The 13,424-nt window shown below is 45.5% G+C and overlaps 1 protein-coding gene across 34 annotated transcripts in view; it reads right to left on the minus strand.

Annotated features, from left to right (window-relative positions):
- LOC123757622 (CLIP-associating protein 1) overlaps window positions 1-13,424 on the minus strand; it is a 714,204-nt gene that overhangs the window by 240,705 nt on the left and 460,075 nt on the right. The window lies entirely within an intron of this gene.

Raw genomic sequence — 13,424 nt, forward strand, 5'->3', positions numbered from 1 at the left:
AGCCCTAGTTCAGATATCTTATATTTCAGATATCTTATGTATGCTAGGCTTAAAAAAGGCAGCTACTTGGGTGACGTAATAGAACTGAAAAGTGGAGTACCACAAGGAAGCTGCCTCTCCCCCACTCTATTCAACAAATATACAGCTGACCTACCCCAACCCCAACATGGAGAATACATCACATACGCTGACGATGTTACCCAAATAATATGCCAACCGGGCCCATCAAAGCCGCTACTAGCCGACAAGACCAAGGCGGCAATTGAACTCATAAACAACTTTGAGAAGCAATGGAAAATTAGCACCAACAAACAAAAGTTCCAAATAATACACATTGCGAAAAGAAACCCGGACCCCATCACCCTTGACAACCATCCGATCCAATATGCGGAGGTAGGCAGAATACTGGGACTTATGATAAATAGAACAGGGATACAAATTCATGTAAGGGGCCCGACTAAACAAAGCCAAAGCAGCATTAGGAAAACTGAGAAGATTCCGAAGCCTCAGTACTAACATTCAGATACACCTATATAAGGCTCTAGTTCGGCCGCATCTAGAGTATCCCCCAGTACCACTACACACCATAAAGAAAACTAACATGTAGAAACTGCAAGCAGTACAAAATAAGGCGCTAAGGAGAGCAGCAAAACACCGTCCACCATATGATCAGACAATCCAGGAGCTCCACGAACTCCTGAACATACAGCCACTAAACATCAGACTGCAGCACCAAGCCATCAGGGTGTGGAACACCATCGAAATGTTAGAGGACCCAATGTTTGAAAGATTACTCCAAGATGAGACGCCCCGCTCCCACAGCTGGTGGCCCAAGATGAGACGCCCCGCTCCCACAGCTGGTGGCCCAAGATGAGACGCCCCGCTCCCACAGCTGGTGGCCCAAGATGTGACGCCCCGCTCCCACAGCTGGTGGCCCAAGAGCCTCGATTCTCTGGACGAAATCCCCGCCCCACAGTATATAATCCCCAGATGAGTTACCCATAAGTGCCACTTATGGGCAGTTGTCTTTCGTAGTTGTAGTTCCCTTTCGATGGGTAATTGTATCTGTAATTCTGGAATGCAAGTGGATCTGGCATCCAGTTCCATACACTCTCCATGCTGCTCCTTTTGAATTCTCTGCCGGTCTGGTATAAAAAATTTATAGTTTCCTCCAAATTCATTATCCTGCTTGCCACTCTTTATGTAGCGTTCCGTGCCTTTCACGTGAAAGTGTGGGCAGCTGAGGTCATAGCATTTTCTGTCCTCCAGTGAGGTTTGGCACATGTCAGGATGGAAAAACCTACATATTGATCCAAATCGACACTCGCCTTTCCTAAGCATATTTAAACATTTTTTGGGATGTTGGTAACTGCATTCTAATCCTTTCTTATTACCAGCATATCTATGTCTGCATATGCCTTTTGCATAAAATTTGCATAAGTCTGTCCTTCTGTTCTGAATTGCTCTATCGGGAACCGTCGTAGTGTCTGTACCTATCGAGCTGTCAGTGCTGTCTGGTACACTTTCTAGTTTACTGTCATCTACATCCTGGCCTACTGAGTCAGAGTTTACAACTTCCTGAGTTTCAGCCTCAGTTTCATCCCTGACTATAGCCTCCGCCCCTTGTATATTAGAATTTTTGTTCCTTTCCCACTCCTTCTGGATGGCTGGTAGGCTTCCAATGAATGATGTTTTCCGATCATGCGTCATGTTATCTAGAAGGTTTTTTAGGATATTCCAAGCTGGCAGGTCATTTTTACACACCCAGAGCAAGTGGCCAGCTCTCAGAGCCGTAGTGTTACTCACTCCTGTACAAGCCGAATGGAATCTAGTCTTACAGATATAACATTCAATTCCCGTTACCTTCGTCTTTAAGGAGTTGTTACAGTGGCCACAAATTTGTTTATTTACTCCCATTTTGCCTTTTGTTGTATATATCTATATATTTATAATATTATATGTATACCGTATATTTGTAATATTATGTATGTTATTTTGTTCAAACTTTATGGCAGGTACTTAGCGTAGGGTAGCGAGGCTGGTCCCCGGTCGGACCTACCTGCACCTCTACTGCTCTACAATCACTTCAGTAACTCAGGTGTTCTGGAGGACCGCGCGTGCAGACTAGCCGTCACACGACTCACTATGGCTACCATGATGAGGGATGGTGATGGTTCACCATCCTCCTCCTGCCACACAGTGTACCCCTTTACACACACTACGGCACCTGCATAAAGGCTCAACAATCTAAATGTTAATAAACAAAGTTCATCACAACGTTGTTGCATCGTTGTATTAAAGTAACCATTATAAAGATGTCGTTGTGGTTACTATTGATAGTGGTGCGTGTGGGGGGATGGGTGGGGGTGTGGTGTAGGGTGCGTGTGGGGGGATGGGTGGGGGTGTGGTGTAGGGTGAGTGTGGGGGGATGGGTGGGGGTGTGGGGTGCGTGTGGGGGGGTTGGGTGGGGGTGTGGGGGGGATGGGTGGGGGTGTGGGGGGATGGGTGGGGGTGTGGGGGGGATGGGTGGGGGTGTGGGGTGCGTGTGGGGGGATGGGTGGGGGTGTGGTGTGGGGTGCGTGTGGGGGGATGGGTGGGGGTGTGGGGTGCGTGTGGGGGGATGGGTGGGGGTGTGGGGTGCGTATGGGGGGGATGGGTGGGGGTGTGGGGGGATGGGTGGGGGTGTGGGGGGGATGGGTGGGGGTGTGGGGGGGATGGGTGGGGGTGTGGGGGGGATGGGTGGGGGTGTGGGGGGATGGGTGGGGGTGTGGGGGGATGGGTGGGGGTGTGGGGTGCGTGTGGGGGGATGGGTGGGGGTGTGGGGGGGAGATGTGTGCTGCATGAGGGGAGTTGCAATCTTCTACATACTAACAATAACTGACATATTTAGGCACATTATTTTTTATATTGCATGACACTTATTAAATTGCATGTAATGAATGATTGTGTGAGAGTATAGAAGGAGGTGTGGCGAGTAGTGAGAGGGCGCGACACTGGTGTAGGGAGGGCGGAGGTGGTGCACCAGCGGCGGGCCCCGGGACCTGCCCCTACCTCACGGCACCTCTACTCTACCGGGAACCGGACCAGCAAGTTAAGCTTCACACTACATCACGCGCCAGGCACCGCCATATTCGGATTAACTACTTATAATTATCAAGGCAAACCTTGCCTCACTCCTACAGGCAATTACCAGCGGCCATAGATTACGAGCGGTCAGGATAACGAGCCCAGCCAGCCCAACATATCTTGCAACAACAATCACCAGTGACCCGGCAACATTCAACAGGGGGTCTTCCCTCCCCCCAGTACATAATAAACCAGTGGCGTCACTACGCTTGTCTGCAGGCTTCACAAACTACCAATCTTACTGATCACGACATCACAGACACACCGAGTATATGAGATCCGAAACCTACTAACAGATCTGGTGGTTGGAGGGTAGGGGGGGGGGGGGATGTATACATGTTGAGTGTTCGTGTAACCACTTCCAGCAGCCTTCCCTGGTCATTGTCTGGGCCGTGACGAGCTTGCGATTTGATGTCCAAAGGGCTGGAAAGATTAAGGGGGGGGGGGAAAGGGAGGTGAAAGTGAAACTATTATTTTCTACGTTTGAGGTTTATTTTCAACTTTGCACAATTTAACTTGTGCAAAGTTGCACAAGTAAACTAAGGCAGAGGACAGGAGCTGGCGCTCGGTAACTGCCCTGATCTTATTTACTACGCAAGAAATACGACTATTTTAAATTTCAGGGACATTGGACTGTTAATAGCGAAGTTACTGAAGGGAACGTATAGAGCCGGGTCCAAGAACTAACATCTGACACTGAGAATTACTTAAACTCTGAATGAACATATTCTCAGAACATGGACTTTTTCTGACCTTAACTTTACTCTTAAACAGGTATAGAATAGTGTGTATATTTTCTACATAAGAATTCCTTAACAAACTCCATTAAATATATATTCTCTGAACATGGACTTGATATGATTTTACCCCAAGACATATGACACAGTAATGACATTTTTCATAAACTCAAATTCAGGGGCTTTGATAACATTTGACCCAAAACGAGCCTCTGACAAAATTTTACCTAAAATCGTGTGACACAGTTTTTGTTTTGGGGCAAACTTCGCGCTATGTGCCGAGTGGTCACCCCTACCTCACCAGCGGAGAGGCTGGCTGTCTGCCTTGACCGAAGGCCCACATAGCCAATTAGCCACCACAGTCAGGCCGATCCAGAAACTTCTCAAGATCTCTGTTGAAAGTTTCTCGCGACATTTTATATATAGTTGACAAAAGGTTTGAAACGTGGCGGACCTGTGATGTTTACGCTGTGTGCTCTGACCGTGACTCTTAACACCCTCACACAGGCTTTACTATGCACCTCCATCCATTACTCTCACTCCAGTATGTCATCATTTCAATGTGCACCTTTGGAACCTGACTTTCCAATATCCTCCGTGTGTACATTATGAGATCTCTCATCTCCATTACCAAGTATACCGTTTTGAGTATATTGAGGTGATCCAAATGGTTCAAAGTGCTTCAGTGATAGGGAGCCGGTCGGCCGAGGGGACAGCACGCTGGACTTGTGATCCTGTGGTCCTGGGTTCGATCCCAGGTGCCGACGAGAAACAATGGGCAGAGTTTCTTTCACCCTATGCCCCTGTTACCTAGCAGTAAAATAGGTACCTGGGTGTTAGTCAGCTGTCACGGGCTGCTTCCTGGGGGTGGAGGCCTGGTCGAGGACCGGGCCGCGGGGACACTAAAAAGCCCCGAAATCATCTCAAGATAACCTCAAGAAGATAATGTGCGGACAGTAAAGGGTCGGTGTACATTTGTCAGCTCTGCAATGTTGCATTCCTTAAAAAGGTAATGTGAGGAGCAGACAATATTCCACGAGAGGCTACACCAGTGTTTTGACCAACACAATCATTGGTGTGGAGCCTTGTTCTCAATGTTCTCATTATTGGTGTGGAGCCTTGTTGTCAATGTTCTCATTATTGGTGTGGAGCCTTGTTCTCAATGTTCTCATTATTGGTGTGGAGCCTTGTTGTCAATGTTCTCATTATTGGTGTGGAGCCTTGTTCTCAATGTTCTCATTATTGGTGTGGAGCCTTGTTGTCAATGTTCTCATTATTGGTGTGACATCCTTGTTGTCAATGTTCTCATTATTGGTGTGACATCCTTGTTGTCAATGTTCTCATTATTGGTGTGACATCCTTGTTGTCAATGTTCTCATTATTGGTGTGACATCCTTGTTGTCAATGTTCTCATTATTGGTGTGACATCCTTGTTGTCAATGTTCTCATTATTGGTGTGACATCCTTGTTGTCAATGTTCTCATTATTGGTGTGACATCCTTGTTGTCAATGTTCTCATTATTGGTGTGACATCCTTGTTGTCAATGTTCTCATTATTGGTGTGACATCCTTGTTCTCAATGTTCTCATTATTGGTGTGACATCCTTGTTGTCAATGTTCTCATTATTGGTGTGGCATCCTTGTTGTCAATGTTCTCATTATTGGTGTGACATCCTTGTTGTCAATGTTCTCATTATTGGTGTGACATCCTTGTTCTCAATGTTCTCATTATTGGTGTGACATCCTTGTTCTCAATGTTCTCATTATTGGTGTGACATCCTTGTTGTCAATGTTCTCATTATTGGTGTGGCATCCTTGTTCTCAATGTTCTCATTATTGGTGTGGCATCCTTGTTCTCAATGTTCTCATTATCCACCCTCTCATTATTGGTGTGGAACCTTGTTCTCAATGTTCTCATTATTGGTGTGGCATCCTTGTTCTCAATGTTCTCATTATTGGTGTGGCATCCTTGTTCTCAATGTTCTCATTATTGGTGTGGCATCCTTGTTCTCAATGTTCTCATTATTGGTGTGGCATCCTTGTTCTCAATGTTCTCATTATTGGTGTGGCATCCTTGTTCTCAATGTTCTCATTATCCACCCTCTCATTATTGGTGTGGAACCTTGTTCTCAATGTTCTCATTATTGGTGTGGCATCCTTGTTCTCAATGTTCTCATTATTGGTGTGGCATCCTTGTTCTCAATGTTCTCATTATTGGTGTGGCATCCTTGTTCTCAATGTTCTCATTATTGGTGTGGCATCCTTGTTCTCAATGTTCTCATTATTGGTGTGGCATCCTTGTTCTCAATGTTCTCATTATCCACCCTCTCATTATTGGTGTGGAACCTTGTTCTCAATGTTCTCATTATTGGTGTGGCATCCTTGTTCTCAATGTTCTCATTATTGGTGTGGCATCCTTGTTCTCAATGTTCTCATTATTGGTGTGGCATCCTTGTTCTCAATGTTCTCATTATTGGTGTGGCATCCTTGTTCTCAATGTTCTCATTATTGGTGTGGCATCCTTGTTCTCAATGTTCTCATTATCCACCCTCTCATTATTGGTGTGGAACCTTGTTCTCAATGTTCTCATTATTGGTGTGGCATCCTTGTTCTCAATGTTCTCATTATTGGTGTGGCATCCTTGTTCTCAATGTTCTCATTATTGGTGTGGCATCCTTGTTCTCAATGTTCTCATTATTGGTGTGGCATCCTTGTTCTCAATGTTCTCATTATCCACCCTCTCATTATTGGTGTGGAACCTTGTTCTCAATGTTCTCATTATTGGTGTGGAACCTTGTTCTCAATGTTCTCATTATTGGTGTGGCATCCTTGTTCTCAATGTTCTCATTATTGGTGTGGCATCCTTGTTCTCAATGTTCTCATTATTGGTGTGGCATCCTTGTTCTCAATGTTCTCATTATTGGTGTGGCATCCTTGTTCTCAATGTTCTCATTATTGGTGTGGCATCCTTGTTCTCAATGTTCTCATTATCCACCCTCTCATTATTGGTGTGGCATCCTTGTTGTCAATGTTCTCATTATCCACCCTCTCATTATTGGTGTGACATCCTTGTTGTCAATGTTCTCATTATCCACCCTCTCATTATTGGTGTGACATCCTTGTTGTCAATGTTCTCATTATCCACCCTCTCATTATTGGTGTGACATCCTTGTTGTCAATGTTCTCATTATCCACCCTCTCATTAATGGTGTGACATCCTTGTTCTAAATGTTCTCATTATTCTGGCTCATCAGCTTTAGTGTGCTCTTGAAAGACTATTTTGACATTCTTCAACTTTGTCATTCCTTTCTATGACGACTGTCTTGTATCCTTAGCTCCTTTTAGGGTTTCTGTTTTATACGTGTCTAAGTTATCTGAATGTTACCGTTGAACGTCGTACCGTTTTCCGTTGACTGTTGGAGGAACTTGATACTGTTAAATTGTTCTGCCTTCAACGAGGGAATCTACATTCATCACACACAGAGATCACAATAACGTGATGCATCAAATGAACAAATCCACAAGGGCCGTGACGAGGATTCGAACCTGCGTCCGGGAGCATCCCAGACACTGCCTTAATCGACTGAGCTACGACAGGGTAAAAGGGTTGAAATTGAAGTTCTACTGAACTTACTGGATCCCGTAGCCTCTCCGAGGCACAAACCAGGCTTTTACACAACCCCCCCCCCCTGCACCCGAGCTCAGTCGATTAAGGCAGTGTCTGGGATGCTCCCAGACGCAGGTTCGAATCCTCGTCACGGCCCTTGTGGATTTGTTCAATCTACATTCATATTTTGGAGGTTCCCAGGGAAAGGTAAGAGTGTGTGGGTTGTCGTCTTCACTGAGGACGAGGACGAGTACTGGTGTAACTACTTCACCTGCTGCAACTAGGATCATTACACACCATGCAATATCCGGCAAGGCTTCAATTTAACTATAATTATAAAATATTAGTTAAAGCATTTTCTTTTGTCTTATTCATTTTTTTAGTAAAAATACCTATAAGTTAATGCAAAATTAATTCCATTTCTGAGTATACTTATGCATATTTTCCCGCGTATCTTTACTCCCTGTAAGGCAAGAGGAGGACAGTACCTGGCAACCTGTCATCCAAAATAATAGTACGTGCCAGCAGCTACTGGTACGTGCCAGCAGCTACTGGTACGTGCCACCAACTACTGGTACGTGCCACCAACTACTAGTACGTACCAGCAACGTACAAAAATGAACTGTTGTACCTAAAAGGTTCACGACTTGTAATATTGTGTAGAGGACACGAGATAATACAAGAACCAAACCTAACTTTCCACGGCATGATACAGCACACGTACAAAATTAGGCGTAAGGTGTTAGCGTGTACCTGGAGTATAAAGCGTCAACGTCTTGGGGTCCAACAACACATTTCTGCACGTTCGACCATTAGTTGGTAGGAGTATAGTGCTATTGTGGAGGATGGGTTGGTATGTACAGCTTATGGTCTTACTCCCTCTCACACTTTGCTGCTATTGTCTCTACTGTTTTATATATTACATATTGGTTATTTTCTTCATTTTTTGAACTGCTGTGTTGTCTGCAACTTTCCCCATTCCTGCTTTTGTGCTTCAGTGTCATTAGTCAAATCTGTTTATTTCTCCCAATTACGAGTGTATATACACTACTCCCTCGCTACTGTGTACACACCGTTGCCAACTTCTAGGTAACAGTTGGTATATGGCCATGAGACGTGGCTCACATCAACTGTTCCAAACTGTTTTGGCTTTCAGGAATACTAAATGAAAATGACCTTATCAAACACTATTGTCATTAGTTAACTGTGCACAAGTGAAGGCTGTGTTTACACATGTAATGCCCAGTCTGAGACTGAACAAGTCTTCTACAACTCCCACAAGATGTCATGTCTCTTATTTACAGAGTGCCACAAGGTGTCATGTCTCTTATTTACAGAGTGCCACAAGGTGTCATGTCTCTTATTTACAGTGTGCCACAAGGTGTCATGTCTCTTATTTACAGAGTGCCACAAGGTGTCATGTCTCTTATTTACAGTGCCACAAGGTGTCATGTCTCTTATTTACAGTGCCACAAGGTGTCATGTCTCTTATTTACAGAGTGCCACAAGGTGTCATGTCTCTTATTTACAGTGCCACAAGGTGTCATGTCTCTTATTTACAGAGTGCCACAAGGTGTCATGTCTCTTATTTACAGAGTGCCAGACATTACACTTCCCAAGTGTGCTATATTTTGTACACTACTCTGTTGTTTATGCTGTTACATTTATCTTGTACATCTACAAACGGTATTATCTCAGTAAAATTCTATTTGTTTGTCCGCTTGTCTATATTGTTTATTGTCGATATTTATCTCACTTGAGCCTCTCTGCCTCTCCGTCTGACCTGATCAATCACTTCCTGGACTGTCTTCACTCTAGCATCTTCCTCCAATTGTAATTCCTCTATGCTGACGACTATTCTCCTACGAGTCTCCCTCCCTCTAACTAATATTAACTAAGTGAAAATGTTAATACAGTATATGCAAGCATATAATAAATTCTTATTCCTTAAGAAGCCTTACCATTATACGACAAGAATTAATTGGAATTAAAGGCGGGACACTGGGGGGGGAGGGGGCACGGGGGGGGGAGGGGTCACGGGGGGGAGGGGTCACTGGGGGGGAGGGGTCACGGGGGGGGGGGAGGGGGGCACGGGGGGGGGGGGAGGGGGGGAGGCGTGTACAAGGTGGGAGTAGTGTCGTCAGGCCGAGGGTGGGTGAGTAACCCCAGCAAGAATGTGTGCTTGACAGTGTTGGGGTCTTGCCCTGGGGCAACTTACCACCCACCTGCCGGCGGCCCCAAACACTGGTACAGGTGACGGGTGCTATACACAACTCCCTCCTTCACTTACATAACATACAACACACTAGCATAGTGTAACTTTGTATTCATTTATTTTCCAAACATAACATAGAAGGCAGAGACTGAAACAGATGTTTTAAATACCTATCTTTCCGCTCGCAGCTGGACCAGACATTGTCAGACATCAGGTTGAGGAGCAAGTCACAGCTTCGCCAACGCCGCTCACAATCTTTACATCCCTCAGATATTGTCTTATAAACCCAAACACCAGTTGGATTTAATAATAACAACGTACTGCAGTGAACGATATGGAAGAAAATACAGAATAGAACCAGTGAAGAGCAGAGGTGCCATAGGCACAATCAGAGAACACTGTATAAACATCAAAGGTCCGCGGTTGTTCAACACGCTACCAGTGAGTATAAGAAATATTGCCGGAACAACCGTGGACATCTTCCAGAGGAAACTAGATAGTTTCCCTTGAAAATGAAAATGAACCCTTGTCTACCTGGTCTACGATCCCCTAAGTATCGTGTATGCGTGTTTAATGCGTGTTAAATAATATGGTGTTTAACGAGGATAAGTTCCAGCTCATGCGCTACGGAAAAATTAAAAATATAAAAACAGAAACCACGTACAAAACTCAGGCAAATCATAACATAGAACGAAAAGGCAATGTAAAGGATCTGGGTGTACTCATGTCGGAAGACCTTACCTTTAAAGAACACAATAAAGTAGCCGTCACAACTGCAAGAAAAATGACAGGTTGGATAACAAGAACTTTTCACACTAGAGATGCTATACCGATGATGATACTTTCCAAAACGCTTGTGCTCTCTAGAGTGGAGTACTGCTGCACAATGACAGCCCCTTTCAAAGCTGGAGAAATTGCTGACCTAGAGAGCGTGCAGAGATCCTTTACTGCTAGAATCCACTCAGTAAAACATCTAAATTACTGGGACCGACTAAAGAGCCTAAATCTGTACTCCCTTGAGTGCAGGCGGGAGAGATACATAATAATTTACACGTGGAAAATAATTGAGGGGCTGGTCCCAAACCTGCACACAGAAATAACACCACATGAGACCAGGAGGCATGGCAGGATGTGCAGAATACCCCCGTTGAAGAGCAGAGGTGCAACAGGTACTCTGAGAGAGAACTCTATCAACATCAGAGGCCCGAGACTGTTCAACACGCTTCCACTACACATAAGGGGCATAACTGGCCGACCCCTCACAGTGTTCAAGAGAGAACTGGATAAGCACCTCCAAAGGATACCTGATCAATCAGGCTGTGACTCATACGTCAGGCTGCGAGCAGCCGCGTCTAACAGCCTGGTTGATCAGTCCAGCAACCAGGAGGCCTGGTCGACGACCGGGCCGCGGGGACACTAAGCCCCGGAAGCACCTCAAGGTAGCCTCAAGGTAGGTAGGTATGCTGCTATCATATCCCCTCAGCGGTAGATAGCCCTAGCCCGTTACACACACACATCACAAAATTGGAAGGCAATTATATGTATTGGGAAGAGCAGATGGGTTACGAGTGGATATAATGCCAACACCAATACGAGAGGCACCACACAAACACGGTTCTCCGCCCAAGTCAAACAGTATCAAGCAACACTTAGTGGGCCAGCCAGAGGCTTAGGGCCCGCGCAGGAATATCCCTGGGAAAAAAGGTAACACCGGCAGCATATGCTAAACAACAAAACACCATTTAAGAACCTAAATGATGAATCTTTCAAGGCCAATACTGTAATATGTGGCCCCGGTCTGACCTCCATGTGAACCATAACACAACAATGGCGGAAGTTCACGTTTACAACACGATCAGTACCAGAACTAAGAGTGTTAAGCTATGAGGACAGGTCAAGGGAACCAAATCTCACTACTGTAAGGAGAAGAAATAAAAGGAATATTATCACTACATATAATAACCCGTCATGAGACCTTATTGTTCACTATATTCATAAATATTACATATACAAGTGTGAGAAGAACCTAAGTTATCAGTGTTCCACGTTCATTGTGTATGACGTTGTTAAACTTAGATTCATATTGTTGTTATAGTGACAAGTTGTATACAACTAAGAGCTCTCACACTGGTTAATAACACTTGTGTAGGTACCTCTACTCTTGTGTACACTGGTCGACACACACACACACACACACACACACACACACACACACACACACACACACACACACACACACACACACACACACACACGACTTGCCAGGCGCGAGTGTCGTGTACCACTACCTTGTCTGTACCGTGATGTGCACTTTCCTCCACTTTAGTTATGCCTAGAGTGTTCACTGCGTGGTGTTAATGTTACGGCTGAACATTAGTCAGGTATTACGTGCTGCAGGTCTCTCTTCTTCACTAATTCTTATCATTTGTTCAACACATTCTTGTGTGTCATGTAGGAAGTGTGTGGTACTGTGGTCGGCCACGGCCGCCACACAGAACTCTTCACCACCTTCCTGCTCCTGGACACGTGCTTCCCATATACCTTGCATGATCTTATCTTGAGATGATTTCGGGGCTTTAGTGACTCCGCGGCCCGGTCCTTGACCAAGCCTCCACCCCCAGGAAGCAGCCCGTGACAGCTGACAAACACCCAGGTACCTATTTTATTGCTAAGTAACAGGGGCATAGAGTAAAAGAAACTGCCCATTGTTTCTCGCCGGCGCCCGGGATCGAACCCGGGACCACAGGATCACAAGTCCAGTGTGTTGTCCGCTCGGCCGACCGGCTCCCTAAATGATACTGCGAGGTTCAACACAGTCAGAGCGATCATTTAAACACCAATAATGTCTTCTCTTCGGTTCTTACAGGAGCTGGCGTGGTGTCGTGGCCGCAGCTTGCGTGTCAACATGTATACCATCATATATAATGTTTCAATTATTGTGATGCGTGTCGTTATCCTCAGTAAGACAACACACTAATGTGTCTTACTTATGACTCACTACTGACTCAACCTGTCACGGACCACCTGTCACGGACCACCTGTCACGGACCACCTGTCACGGACCACCTGTCACGGACCACCTGTCACGGACCACCTGTCACGGACCACCTGTCACGGACACTGGCACCGTTGAGTAATGACACACGTGCAATATGAAGCAACTCGTCACTGTTGACAGTGAGCAACATGCCACCGTTGGTGAGTGTGCCTATCACGCCTTAGATATTGTCCCCATGTCAGTCTAGCCTTCACATCCCAAGTGTACCTGCCAGCTCTCACTGACTCTTAACACAAGCTCCACTTTCCACTTGGGATGTGCAGCACATCATACCTAAATTATTGGGATCGTCTAAAAGCCCTCCAAATGTACTCACTAGAAAGACGAGAGAGATATCAAATAATATACACCTGGAAGATACTGGAGGGCCAAGTACCAAATCTACACAGTAAAATAACAACGTACTGGAGTGAACGATATGGAAGAAAATGTAGAATAGAACCAGTGATGAGCAGAGGTGCCATAGGCACAATCAGAGAACACTGTATAAACATCAGAGGTCCGCGGTTGTTCAACGTCCTCCCAGCAAGCATAAGAAATATTGCCGGAACAACCGTGGACATTTTCAAGAGGAAACTAGATTGTTTCCTCCAAGGAGTGCCGGACCAACCGGGCTGTGGTGGGTATGTGGGCCTGCGGGCCGCTGCAGGCAACAGCCTGGTGGACCAAACTCTCACAAGT

Source organism: Procambarus clarkii, chromosome 19 (genome assembly GCF_040958095.1).
Source record: "Procambarus clarkii isolate CNS0578487 chromosome 19, FALCON_Pclarkii_2.0, whole genome shotgun sequence".
NCBI classification, from domain to species: Eukaryota; Metazoa; Arthropoda; class Malacostraca; order Decapoda; family Cambaridae; genus Procambarus; species Procambarus clarkii.